The following is a 13,333-nucleotide window of genomic DNA, read 5'->3' as shown; positions in this document are numbered from 1 at the left end:
TTTGCAGCGACTTCCAGCAGTTGTGCCGCCAGTGGTTGGTGGGCAGGATCCAGTAGTGCCACCAGTGGTTGGTGGGCAGGATCCGGTAGTGCCGCCCGTGGGTGGTGGGCAGGGTCCAGCGGTGCAGCCTGTGGCGGGTTTGCAGGCAGGTGTGCAGCCGGGGGCCGAGGTAGTGGATGCTCCGTATGTGCGGATGATAGAGCAGCTGCGGCATGTGGGAGCAGGGTATTTCTCAGGAGGTACCGATCCGAGTGTAGCGGATGAGTGGAGAGAGCGGATGGAGGATATTTTCCTTTCGCTTAGGTGTCCCGACCGGTACAGGGTGGATCTGGCAGTGTTTTACTTGTCAGGAGATGCTCGGGTGTGGTGGAGGTCGGTGACAGCACGGAGGGTGCAGAGGGGTATGTCTTGGGGAGATTTTGTGGGGGAGTTTAACTCCAAGTATTTTCCTCAGGAGGCTCTTGATCGTATGGAGTCACGGTTCTTGGGTTTGACTCAGGGGGACCGTACAGTGCGGGAGCTGGATGCAGAGTTCAGTCGGCTTGTGGGGTATGCAGGCAGGGCATGGGAGCCAGAGGCGGCTCAGGTGCGGAGGTTTTTGTTGGCGCTGCGGGATGATTTGAGGACTCGGTGCAGAGTGAGGAGCTATGCCACGAGAGCAGAGTTGGTTGAGGTTGCAGCTGGGATAGAGGATGACTTGAGGTCACAGGTGGTTGTGGTCAGTTCTTCGGTGCAGCCACAGCAGTCTCAGCCGCTTTCTGTTCCTAGCAAGGGCGGCAAGCCTGCGCAGGGGCAGAAGAGGAAGTTTGATGTTATGCAGAGATCAAGGCATGGGGGTGCGAAATGCTTTGGGTGTGGTAGTAGGGACCACAAGTTGTCTAGCTGTCCACAGAGAGGTGAGCAGCGGGCAGTGACAGAGCAGCGGGCGGTGACGGAGCCGCGGACAGATACTCGGGTGTGTTACTACTGCAGAGAGACGGGGCATATCAAGCCTCGTTGTCCCAAGTTGCAGCAGAGGGCAGTAGCAGTGTTGCAGGCTGGAGCTCAGCCAGGGGTGCAGCAGGGTGTGCAGCACGGTGTGCAGCCGGTGGGTTGGATTGAGCCGACGACTCAGGTGTACTCGACTCAGGAGCCCGGTGGCACTAGTGCAGGAGCGATCACAGGTATAACTTCTGAGATTCGAACTTAGTCAATTCAATAGTTCAGATTATATTTGTTTTTGTTTGTGGTCAAGTGTTAGGTTCTCAACACATGAGGTTTGTGTAGGGACCTTGTTGGTGGGCGGGTTTAAGTCCCATGTTATGTTTGATTCTAGAGCTTCTCATAGCTTCATTACTCCGGAGTGCGCCGTGAGTGCGGGGATCAGAGGGGATTCTGGAGAGCGTTCAGGAGTTGTCAGAGTTGCTGGAGGCAAGTTTCTGAGGGTTATTGGACGAGCTGGAGGAGTTGATATTCAGATCGCAGGAGAGTCGTGGCCAGCGGATTTGCTTATCAGTCCAGTGGAGTTGTATGACGTTATCCTTGGTATGGATTGGTTGCATCGGCATAAGGTGCATTTGGATTGCTATCGGGGTAGAGTGGAGTTTGAGCGTCCAGGAGGGAAGTTGGTTTTTCAGGGTATTAGACCGACTTCGGGGAGTCTCGTGATCTCAGCCGTTCAGGCAGGGAAGATGATCGAGAAGGGCCGTGAGGCCTATCTGGTTACTATATCTATGCCAGAGTCAGTGGGGAAGTCTACGGTTAGCGGTATTCCGGTTGTGGAGGACTTTGAGGATGTGTTCCAGTCATTGCAGGGATTACCACCATCTCGGTCGGATCCTTTTACCATTGAGTTGGAACCGGGGACGATGCCGTTATCCAAGGCTCCTTACAGGATGGCTCCAGCAGAGATGGCAGAGCTGAAGAAGCAGCTGGAGGATTTGTTGGGCAAGGGTTTTATCCGTCCTAGTTGTTCACGTGGGGAGCTCCGGTGTTGTTTGTTAAGAAGAAGGATGGGAGTTTTCGGTTGTGTATTGACTACCGGGGTTTGAACCGAGTTACTGTGAAGAACAAGTACCCTCTCCCGAGGATTGATGAGTTGTTGGATCAGTTGAGGGGTGCTACTTGGTTCTCCAAGATCGACTTGGCTTCAGGTTATCATCAGATCCCTATTCATGAGGCAGATGTGAGGAAGACAGCCTTCAGGACGAGATATGGGCACTATGAGTTTGTGGTGATGCCGTTTGGGTTGACAAACACGCCAGCTGCGTTTATGAGATTGATGAACAGCGTGTTTCAGGAGTTTCTGGACGTGTCAGTCATCATTTTCATCGACGACATCCTGGTATATTCTAAGAGTCCTGAGGAGCATGCAGTACATTTGAGAGCAGTTTTGGAGAAGCTGCGGGAGCAGAAGTTGTTTGCTAAGCTGAGTAAGTGCAGTTTCTGGCAGCGTGAGATGGGGTTCTTGGGTCATATTGTTTCAGCTGAGGGAGTTTCAGTGGACCCAGAGAAGATTCAGTCCATCAGAGAGTGGCCGAGGCCGCAGAGTGCCACTGAGATTCGGAGTTTCCTAGGGTTAGCAGGTTACTACAGGAGGTTTGTTCGGGGTTTTGCGAGTATGGCTCAGCCGATGACTAAGCTTACAGGGAAGGATGTCCCGTTTGTGTGGTCACCAGAGTGTGAGGCAAGTTTTGCAAGTCTCAAGCAGATGTTGACTACCACGCCGGTGTTAGCATTGCCTGAGCAGGACGAGCCTTATGTTGTGTATACAGACGCTTCTAGAGTGGGGTTGGGTTGTGTACTTATGCAGCAGGGGAAGGTTATAGCCTATGCTTCGCGGCAGTTGCGGAAGCATGAAGCTAATTATCCTACCCATGATTTGGAGATGGCAGCAGTGATCTTTGCTCTTAAGATTTGGAGATCCTATCTGTATGGTGGGAAGGTACAGGTATTTACAGATCACAATAGTCTGAAGTACATTTTTACTCAGCCTGAGCTGAATTTGAGGCAGAGGCGTTGGATGGAGTTAGTTGCGGATTATGATTTGGACATAGCTTACCATCCTGGTAAAGCTAATCTGGTTGCAGATGCCTTGAGTCGGAAGCGGGTGGCTTCGGCTCAGGAGCAGGATATGGAGGCGTTGGTAGGTGAGATTAGTGCATTGAGTTTGTGTGCTATCTCACAGGAACCTCTGGGTTTGGAGGCAGCTGATAGAGCGGATTTGTTGAGTAGAGTGAGGTTAGCTCAGGAGAGCGATAAGGGGCTGGTGAATGCCTCTAAGGCTGCGGGTGCAGAGTATCAGGTTTCTGCTAATGGTACTATCCTTGTGCATGGTCGGATCTGTGTGCCCAAGGGTGAGGATTTGAGGCAGGAGATACTGAGAGAGGCTCATTCGAGCAAGTTTTCTATTCATCCAGGAGCGACCAAGATGTACCGTGACCTCAAGCGGTACTATCACTGGGTCGGGATGAAGAAGGACGTAGCTGACTGGGTGGCAAAGTGTGATACTTGCCAGCTGGTGAAGGCGGAACATCAGGTTCCTGGTGGTTTATTACAGAGTTTACCCATTCCAGAGTGGAAGTGGGATTTGATCACGATGGACTTCGTGGTAGGTTTGCCTGTGTCGAGGACGTTTGATGCTATTTGGGTCATTGTGGACCGTTTGACTAAGTCTGCGCATTTTCTGGCCATCAAGAAAACTGATGGAGCAGTGGTTTTGGCCAAGAAGTACGTGAGGGAGATAGTCAGATTGCACGGTGTGCCTGCTAGTATTGTGTCTGATAGAGATTCCAAGTTCACCTCGGTGTTCTGGAAGGCATTTCAGGCGGAGATTGGCACGAAGGTGCATATGAGTACAGCCTATCATCCTCAGACTGATGGTCAGTCAGAGAGGACGATCCAGATTTTGGAGGATTTATTGAGGATGTGTGTGCTGGATTGGGGTGGTCATTGGGCAGATCACTTGAGCTTGGTGGAGTTTGCTTATAACAACAGTTACCAGGCTAGTATAGGGATGGCTCCTTATGAGGCCCTGTATGGGAGGCCGTGTCGTACACCATTATGTTGGACTCAGGTGGGGGAGAGGAGCATATTTGGTGCAGATTTTGTTCAGGAGACCTCGGAGAAGATTCGGGTTTTGAGGCTGAACATGAAGGAGGCTCAGGATCGGCAGAAGAGCTATGCTGATAAGAGGAGAAAGGATCTTGAGTTTCAGGTTGGTGATAGAGTGTACCTCAAGATGGCCATGTTGCGGGGTCCGAACAGGTCATTGACAGAGACTAAGTTGAGTCCGAGGTACATGGGTCCGTTCAGAGTGGTGGAGCGGGTGGGACCAGTGGCATACCGGTTGGAGTTGCCTGAGGTTATGCGTGCGTTCCACAAGGTATTTCATGTGTCGATGCTGAGGAAGTGTCTTCACGAGGGTGATCAGTTGTTGGCTAAGATTCCTGAGGATCTTCAGCCTAACATAACTTTAGAGGCGAGACCAGTGAGGGTGCTCGAGAGGAGAGTCAAGGAACTTCGGAAGAAGAAGATTCCTTTGATGAGAGTCCTGTGGGACTGTGACGGAGTAGAGGAGCAGACTTGGGAGCCCGAGGCGAGGATGAAGGCAAGGTTTAAGAAGTGGTTTGAGAAGCAGACCGCAACTTGAGCTTGTCTAGCCGGGTCCGAGTTGTAGTCCGTGGCTGGAGCGGGTACGGAGTATTCCAGACCATCTCTCTTGATATTTGGTCGCTTAGGGGTGGTTGGTTGTGCGACTAAGTATCAAGATGAGGTGGTGCTCGGGATGCGGGTTGTTGGCTCCGGTTGTTGTATTTTTGGTTTTTCTGATGTAATTTTGTTGAGATTGTAATGATTATGACATTTTTGAGATTAATAAGATGAGTATTTTTCTTTATGTTTGACTGTTGTTGTCATGGGAAAAGAGAAATAGCTCGGGTTTCTATTTTTGGAAAGTTTCCATAAATAGAAAAGTTCCACAAAAGGAAGGTTTCCATAAATAGAAAGTTTCTAAAAAGGGAAAGTTTTGTGGAAATGTTGAGGTAGATCTAGCCGGGAGATACTCGTTGGCATCAGTGTCTATTTTTGCTCAAGGCCGTGCGGGCCCAACTCACGTGATACCGATAGCTCGATGGACTTTGTGGCCAGAGAGTGGGAGTGGTATGTTGCTTCGGATGACGATCCGAGAGCGCGCTTGAGGGTGACGACCCAAGAGCGGGATATGTGAGGCTCCCTGGATATCGTAGCTGTGAGCCGCGGCTCGGCAGTGAGCCGGTATGTCTCGAGGGTTGCGACCTGAGAGCGGGGGGAGTGGGTGTGTGAGACTCCCTGGATACCGTAGCTGCAGGCTGTGGCCTGGCAGTGAGCCGGAATGACTCGAAGGTTGTGACCTGAGAGCGGGGGGAGTGTGTGTGTGAGTGACTTCCTGGATGCCGTAGCTTAAGGCGGTTGGCCTGATAGCGAGCCGGCATGATTCGTTGGTTGCGACCACGGACGGGGGAAGCACTGAGTTGTGAGCAAATAGTGTTTATGATGCGAGTATATTGGCTAGAGGGAGACCTCGAGGGTCAGTCGGAGGTGTGCGGGCTGTTGCGATAGTGGCACGGGAAACCTTGGCTGACGGTGTTTAGTCCGGTCTGGGGACGTGCGGGCCGTGCTGACGGTGGCACGGAGGTCCTTGGCAGATGGACGGTATTGCGGGATTCGGGGATGAATCCATATTGGTGGGGGAGAATTGTAACATCCGCGAACCAATTTTTGTAATTTTGGTGTGGGTGTCGATCGACACCCTTGGTGGCATCGATCGACACCATGTGTTCCGGTTTGGTCGGGTTCGTTTTAATTGTCGATTGGTTCGGTTTGGTTCAATTAAAATCCCTAAAATCGTGTGTAAAAGGGGAAAACGACCCTAGGTCGTGTTATTTGGTTGGAGTCGCCGCTTTTGAGAGAAAGAGAAAGAGAGAAAACGTTTCTGTGACTTTCTGGGTTTGTTCTTGGAGTTTTTGGAGAGATCTGAGGCTGTAGGAGGGTTAGCTGTTGCTAGAAACGAAGGGGAAGCTTCTGGAGGTGTTGTTTTCCACGTTTCTCAATCCAATCTTCCTGTTCTTGAGGTGAGTGCTTGACCATGGTTGATCTAAGCATGAGATCTCCCTTGTTTTGTGTGATTCCTTGTTATTTGTGGTGTTTGCTTGCTTGGGTACATTGTATATGTGATTTCTAGTGAATTCCGAGATGGTTAGACGTGTTTGGAGTCGATTCTGTGTTGATTGGAATCGGAGTTCGTCGCTAAGTTTCGCGCAGATCGTGTCTGCAGAAGAGGCATCGATCAATACCACTTTTGAGGAGTATCGATCGGCACCGTCTCGAGTAGCATTGATCGGCACCATTCCGGCATCGGTCGACACCAGTTCCTGTAGCATCGGTCGACACCGATTGAGCATCGGTCGACACTAGTACCTGCCGAGTCTTATTTTTCCTGGTTTGATAGATTGATTGTGTTATTGTTGTTTGTTGACTTGGGAGTCTCATATGCTTGTGTGTATAACCCAGTAGATGGGAGGACGGCCTCACTAAGTATTTATGATAATACTTACGCATCTCAATTGTTGTTTGTGATGTGCAGGTAAAGGCAAAGTGTGATCGTGGAATCAAGGCGATAATGAAGGGGTGTTCTAGAGGCTTGATTGATTGTGGTCTAGCTGATGTTAGGTTGCTAGATTAATTCATTGGAACATCGTAGGATGTTAGCTTTTGGTTATTTCTTTGTTTGGATTATGATGTTATTGGATTATTTATGTTGGAATATTATTGGAATTGTTTTATTTGGTTCTCCGCTGTTACTGATTGTTGTTAGGATGTTAGTGGGTATGGGACCACTAGTAAATGAGGTATAAAAAAAAAAAAAACGGGAAGGGTTGTTTCAACTACACAGAACACATGTTCGGATTGTATATGAGATGGCACCCGCTTGATTGCCATATGGTCATGAATTGAGAAGCGTAGTTGTCTTTGAGACGACACTTCACAGTCTCACACCTAAATGTTTCTAAAATAAATAAAAAATCTTAAAAGAGACAACTTTAAAACGTAACTGTCCTAAAGGTAGAGAAAATATCTTTTTACCCGCCATTCAACAACATGAGAACAACTTCATTTGTATCAATGACACTCGCAGGCCTTCTTCTATCTTCCACATCCATTATACACGCACAAACATCTAATTTGGGAAAAGGACAGAATTTAGGTTTTCAAAATGTTGCTAATCTATTTTTGGTAAAGTTTAAGTCACACTTTTCTATGAGAAGGACCAATACACAAATTTCATAAATCCTAAAAAGAATTTAGTTTTTCGAATACAAAGATACCAATTAACTATATTGACGGAGTGTACCAACATAATATAAAATCAACTAAAGAAATACTTACCGAAAGTAATTTTTAGGACTCAATGATTCGAGCAACGTCATATTGGCATCATTCGTAAATTTAATCTGATAAGGATGATGAGTATTCCTCTCCTCCATGGTTGGATTGATCACTTTGAAATTTCTAATATTGTACCACTCACCATCGTCGATATATTTCGGGAGTTTAGCGAGTGTATCAGGTAAATAAGGAGCTTCAGTTGTGTTACCCTTCACAGTTTAACAACAATTGTGTAAGAAGTCTTATATACAATAACTGTTAGAACTTGAAATTTAAGTAAAAATCATTCAACTAACGACCCTAACTTTTACATCCACAAGAAGTAGAACTCGTTTGGTAAAAAACTCTTTGACTCTCCAAGAATGTAAGACCTTGGCGTTGATACACCAATTAGTTCTTCCGGGTAGCAGATCAGCAATATAATCGAACCTCATGATCTTCTCAAATTAGGTTTCTTCTTGATTCTTCTCTGTTATCGAAAACAAAAAGGAGATTTTTGATTTGTAAGAATAAAAAGAGTCACGACTAAATGTTGTGTCTTAATCTTTTTAGTTTCTCACCTTTAGTCTGAATATTAAAATTCTAATATTATATAAATAAATATTGTTTTAGTATAAGGTTTGTCACACTTGCATGTACAAAATACAATTTATGTTAACATATTGAACATGTTTTCACGTTTTCATTTTTAAAAACTTAACACTTAGATATTGAGGGTTTGAAAACCACATTAAGGGTTTTGTTATGACATTTCCCTTCTTCATCTGTAATCAAAATCTTCAATCTTTTTCTGCTTGTCACTCTAGAAAATGCATCGTATAATTGTCCATGTGTAAATACAGGCTTGGGTAGATACAATCCAACATGTTCTAACATCTGACCTTGGCTTTTGTTTATAGTGATCGCAAATGCAAGAGCAACAGAAAACTGACGACGCCTTATACGAAAGGGAAACTTTGCATCCGGTGGAGACACAAACATCCTAGGGATAAGAACTTTATCGTTGACGTTTCTTTTACCTGTTACAATCCTTACTTCAATAACATGATTAGCCATTTGAGTGAAAATCAATCTCGTACCATTGCATAAACCTCCCTTAGGATCAATATTCCTAAGCAACATGATAGGTGCTCCCTTTTTCAGTGTCAAAACATGGTTAGATAATCCATAAACGTGAATATTGTTTAAGAATTCATGAGTGTAGATCATATTGTCGTAAGCACTTGTATCGGAAGTCTCGATGCTGTCTGAACTCAAATATTGTCTCTCTTCCCCTGGATATAATAAAACCAAAATAAGAAACCGTTTATATTGAATTTTGTTTGCCAAAAAAAAATTGCACTCTTAATATACCTGGAAGTTGAGAGAGCATATATTGATTTATTTTATCGACGTCATCATTTCTTGGACTAAGAATAGCTCTTTCGCAAAAGAATTTTGCATCGGTCCTTGTTGCAAATGATTTACCGTATATCTTTTTAACAATTGCTTGTATAGGATTGTCACATGCAGCAATTAATAAATCCTTGGGTATTTCTATTTCGACCTCACCACTGTTAGGCTCATTGATCTTGCCATCCCCAATATCGAGTAGCCATTTTGAAAACGTAGAGAGAGCATCTGCATCCTGACTTTTTTTTTGCTTTGCGAAGCCTCATGTTTTGTGTAAGCCGAAGTACTTTACAACTATCCCAAAGCAACGATGAGTTTATAGAGGCTAAAATTGTCCCAACTCTACCAGCCTCTGGCACAACCGGTAGAATTTATCTAAAATCACCCCCTAAAACAAAAACCTTACCTCCAAAAACCCGATCACACTTCTTAATATCTCGCATACTCCTATCCAAGGTTTCGAAACAAAATTTGTTCATCATTGGAGCCTCATCCCATATAATGAGCTTTGCTTTTCTAATCAACTCGGCAAGATGTGATTTAGCATCTATGGAACATATTGTATATTCGTCCACATGGATGGGTATACCAAATCTAGAATGAGCTGTCCTACCACCTTCCATAAGTAAAGCAGCTATACCACTCGATGCAACATTAAGAACAATACCACCCCTAGATCGAATATCAGAGCCAAGAATACTCCACAAGATTGTTTTTTCAGTACCACCAAATCCATGAACAAAAAACATACCTCACTTGTTACGATTCACAGCATCAATAATTTCTAGGTAGATACTTCGTTGCTCATCGGTTGACATACGTAACCACCTGTCGAAATCCTCTCTTTGCTCATCACGTTCGTTGCGTGCGTGCGCAGTAATTAGAATATTGAAAAAAACAGTTTTAACACTTTAGGATATAGTGTTTTTAAAAAAAAAAATAATAATGAAATATTTGATAATTGAAAATTTTAATACTAAATGGTTGTCATCTTAAGATATAGTGTTTTATCTTTACCAAAAAAAAAAGTTTATAATGTTTTATTGGATTGTCAAGAACCTTTTCAATTCCATTATGTTAGTAATAAAATAGTTATATCACATGCCATTTTAAATATGTATTTCTTGATTACATTAAATAATTTGTATTTAATTTATTCATATAGTAGCTATTATATAAATATTTTTAAAAAATTTATGAAAGAATTATACTCAATATAAATTATTAGTCTTTAAAAGAACAAACTGTAGTAAAAGTGTGAAAACCCATTAACAAATTGTAAAATCTTAATATTCAATTGCTCCTCCAATATTTTTATAAGTCTAAGCAACTTCCCAAAAGATTAAGATTATAATTTATATTCTCGGTTATAAAATTAAAACAAAGACAACCCATATTTGGATTTCAAGTAGCGGTTACTACAAACATTTAGTATTATAAGTAAATGTTCAAATACACATTAAAGATCTTTAAGCCTCCGCTCCTTCTGTTTGTGTCCTTGAACTCTCACTTTTATCCCCCATCACATTCAAAATCAGAACTGTAATTATAGAAAGTGTATTTAAAATTTTTACTCTAATATCATATACAACTTGATTTTAATATTCATAACAACTTACAAAGCCTTGTGATATTCAAGTTCTTGAAACTCTGGTTTTATAAAGATCTTGGAGGAAGCTAAGGTGTTTACAATACATGGTGCACTTAGAGACATTTACCATTTACAGTCAATTTTGAGATTACCATTTGTTGATTCTGTTAGATGAATGGTATGTACCTTCAAATTTTCCAACCTTCCAAAAGTGCAATACACAAAACACAGGTTCGGTTTTATATGTGAGATGACACCCGTTTGATTCCCAAGAAGACATGAATCGAGAAGCATAATTGTTTATGGCACAACATTTTACAGATTCTTTCCTACAGATTTAGCAAATTAATATAAATTCTAAGATAAACAAACTTTAAAATGTAAGTATCCTTAAAGGTAGAATAAATGTGTTTTATCTGCCATTCAATAGCGTGAAGACAACTTCAATACAATCATTGTCACTCTCATGTCTTATCATAACCATTTCAAATATGTAAAATTTTAATAGTAATCTTTTTTTTTAATAAATAATTAAAAGGTGATGATTCCCATATTTATCACTTTAATTTTTATTATATCTATCAATATAAAGATAACAATTCATTTAAGTAAATATATATAACATTTATATATATATATATATATATATATATATATATTCCTGAGAAATGTTAATTTGCTTTTTCAAACAATAGTTATTTCCATCTTTATCATTTCAAGTTAGTAAATTTATATAAATCATAAGTTTTATCTTTTTCGATTATGATTTTTACAAATAAAGGTATATAATAAAACTTGCTTACATCTTTATATCGTTTAAAATTTATGAAAATTACATAAGTTTAAAGATATACATTATTGTTCTGTCATTCATTTATGTTAAATATTTTACAACATATTAAAATTTTAATAGAAACATATATAAATAAATAGTTTCAAAAATAAAATAGTTTGACATCTTTAAAAATATGTACCAAAAAGACAATATTTATTAAATGTTTCACTATTTTATCATACAAAATCATTCAACAACAAGTTTAATATTTAAAAAGATCAACGATCAATATATTAATAATTAAACTATTGATTCATTAAAACAAATAACATTAAAATAAAGGAATAAATGTTATAGAAATATTGTAGGGTGAAACAAATTGTCTTCTTTTTGATTTTGGGTTGCATATAATCACTTTGTGACACTAAACGGATGGAATTGGAATTTTGGCATATTTGATTTTTTTTTGGCTTGGAGAGTTTGTGTATTGAATACAATCCAATCCGAGAATTTAGATCTTGTAGTCGTTGAAGGAATCATAATATCATCCATAGGACCATCTTCATTGTAGTCTTCTTTAGATATAATCTATATGATAATTTTTTAAAAAATATTTAAAACATGGATTTATTCTCAAATAATTATATAACATGATTATTAAAATAATTTACATCAAATTACAGCTATAGAAAAATACATACCCAAAAATATGCATGACTATAATCAATCATACTTTTCTTACAAATATGGCTATCAAAGTAAAAAAACAAATTATGACAATTCAAGACCATTCAAAAAAGAAGAAAAAATCAATATAAGAATTCAGATTATAAAAAATAATACTTGATATTAATTAGAATCAAATTTGTTGATCGATTCATCTGGTCCATGATACCTACGTCAAAGAATTATATATATAAATCTCATAAGATTATAATATAATTATCGAAATTTTAATCTAAAGCAAAAAAAATTATAATAATATACCTCTTTTGAAAGGTGGAAGTAGAACTTGTTGTCCAATGTTGGTGTCTTGTAAGCAGAGCTTGTTTCTTTGTAGCTTTGAGTTTATTAGAATTTGGATTGAAACTTTCATTGGCATTTACATTATATATATATAGTTTGCCTCGTGAACGGTGTCTCTGTTTTATGAAAATAATTAGTTAAATGCTAATCTTTACCCATTATTATGTGTAAATAATCTGGTTTAATTGAAACTGAATTAAAGAAAAGGGAAGTACTAATAATTAACACTATATAAAAATAAATAAAATAAAACTCTTACATAGCTTAGAAGATTAGTGCTGCACAGCGTGTATGAAAAGGCTCTATTCTCCTTCCCACTAACAATCTCAAGGACATCACCCCGAAACTAAAGATATCTGACTTTGTTGAATAGGACCCATTCTCTACGTACTCCGGAGACATGTAACCATGCATAATGCATGGAAGAAATTTTTCAAACTTTAACATTTTTTTTTTGTTTGAATGAATGTAAAATTGTATTCATAAAAAAACCTGTTTCTTTAACGTTTCTAAGTGGAAAAACAAAACTTTAAGGCTGAGAAAATAAAGCTTTATGATCTGGTTGAGAACCAGAGCATTAAGATCTCTTCATAGTCGCGGTGGCCGGAGTTTAATAGGAGAAGGAGTTTGTTCCGAATGGTTTTGACGATCCGTTGGCCTAAATGAAGGGCAGAGAGGGGGTTCTCGCCATGCCTGCGGCAATTACGCTCTTGCCATAGAAAGTACACCGTGACTTGGAATGTATATCGCAGAAGTAGCAGAGGACTCTTGCCATAGAGAGTACACCGTTGGCAAATGGATGCCAAGCAAACCATTAGTGAGCTTGCTCCAGACCTGATGAGAATATTGACACTGGAAAAAGAGGTGGTTTCTTGTTTCCAGTGGTGCATTGCAGAAAGAGCATGAGGAATCAGCATTACCATTCCACTGTAGCATACGATCACCTGTTGATAGTATGTTAAACATTCCCAACCATGTGATAAAAGCATACTTTGGTGTGCCCTGTGAGAACCAAACACCCTTAGTCCAGGCGCATTCTGGTTTCCCCATGCGTAACTGATGCCAGGTATCCCTGGTCGAGAATTTTTGTTTGAAGCCTGATCGCCATTTCCAGAGATGCACGTCTGCAGTATGCGGCTGCTGTT

At 41.0% G+C, this 13,333-nt stretch overlaps 1 pseudogene; it reads right to left on the bottom strand.

The window, feature by feature from the left end:
* Window positions 1-3,007: 3,007 nt before the first annotated feature.
* LOC147948523 (uncharacterized) lies at window positions 3,008-9,614 on the bottom strand (annotated as a pseudogene).
* Between the last annotated feature and the right edge of the window lie 3,719 nt (window positions 9,615-13,333).

Source organism: Camelina sativa, chromosome 2 (assembly GCF_030686135.1).
Source record: "Camelina sativa cultivar CO46 ecotype springtype chromosome 2, ASM3068613v1".
NCBI lineage: Eukaryota > Viridiplantae > Streptophyta > Magnoliopsida > Brassicales > Brassicaceae > Camelina > Camelina sativa.
The sequence above is the reverse complement of the archived record's forward strand: the minus strand, read 5'-3'. Positions and strand labels throughout refer to the sequence as shown.